We start from the raw sequence: 1,294 nt of genomic DNA, 5'->3' as shown, positions 1-1,294 counted from the left end.
GTTAATCCTCAATGAGGGTATTATTTTTCCATTATTTGTTTTTTTGTTGTTGTTGTTTTTTTAGAGAGAGTGGGGGGGGGGGAGAGAGAGAAACGTCAATGTGAAAGAGATACGTGGATTGGTTGGCTCCTGTACATGCCCCGGCTGGAGCCGGGATCAAACCTACAAACTAGATACCTGCCCTTGATGGGGAATGGAACCCGCAACCCTTCGGTGCATGGGCCAACGCTCTAACCACTGAGACACTGGCCAGGGAATTTTTTGTTGTTGTTAATCCTCACTCGAGGATTTCTTTCCACTGATTTTTAGAGAGAGTGGACGGGGGAGGGAGAGACAGAGAGAAACACCGATATGAGAGACACACATCGATTGGTTGCCTCCCGCATGCACCCTGACCAGGGCCAGGGAACCTGCAACCGAGGTGCGTGCCCTTGACCAGAATCGAACCCTGGGCCCTTCAGTTCACCACCGACGCTCTATCCTCTGAGCCAAACCAGCCAGGGCTAATGCAAAGGCCAGCGTCCTTTCTGGGCTCCCCAGTTTTCTGGGTGACTATTAACCATCCCCCGCGAGGACTGTCCATGAAGCCATCACAACCGTGACCTCGGGGAAGGGACCAAGGGGGCGGGGGTGGGGGCCCAGGGTTCTGACCCGGGGAATTGCAAGATTATATGTTATATAAGGCTGTGTTGCTAGGCAACAGGTTTGACCAGGGGTCAGTGGCTTTCCGTTATTGGTTGACAATGGCTCGACAGTGGTCTCTACTACGAGCGGTCCCCGTCACCAGCTGGTCGGTTGGGAGCACGCTGTCCGTTCCCTCCTGGCTCCCCTTTGCCGGTGTTCCCGCTTCCCAAGCAACCACATGTTTGCTCTTCCCCTGATTTTCAGGCCGAGGATGCGTTCACCCCCAGCCTCCATGTCGCCTCCTGGCCTGAAACCTCCCCCCCAGCCCTGCGGCTGGTCACGCCGGCCTTGGCTCCTCTTGACACCTTTCTGCAGCTCGGCTTCTGGTTCCTCTTCTGCAAGACCGAGTGGGCGCGTTTATTTTAGATGAAGATCGGCACACTGTTCCTGTCAAGGGCCAGACGCTAAGTATCTTCGGCTCTGCAGCTGCCTGAAATCAGCCACAGAGGACGAGGCAGAAAAGCAGGGGGTGGACGCGGCTGGGCTCTAGCAACACTTTGTTAGTGGACACTGACATTTGAATTTCATGTGTTCATGCATCACAAAAAAATTCTCTTGACTCTTCCCATTTATTTTTAATAAAATATGTGGGTTGGTTTTTTTTATTGAT

Source organism: Myotis daubentonii, chromosome 15, assembly GCF_963259705.1.
Source record: "Myotis daubentonii chromosome 15, mMyoDau2.1, whole genome shotgun sequence".
In the NCBI taxonomy this organism is placed as follows: Eukaryota; Metazoa; Chordata; class Mammalia; order Chiroptera; family Vespertilionidae; genus Myotis; species Myotis daubentonii.
Note: the sequence above shows the minus strand (reverse complement) of the source record.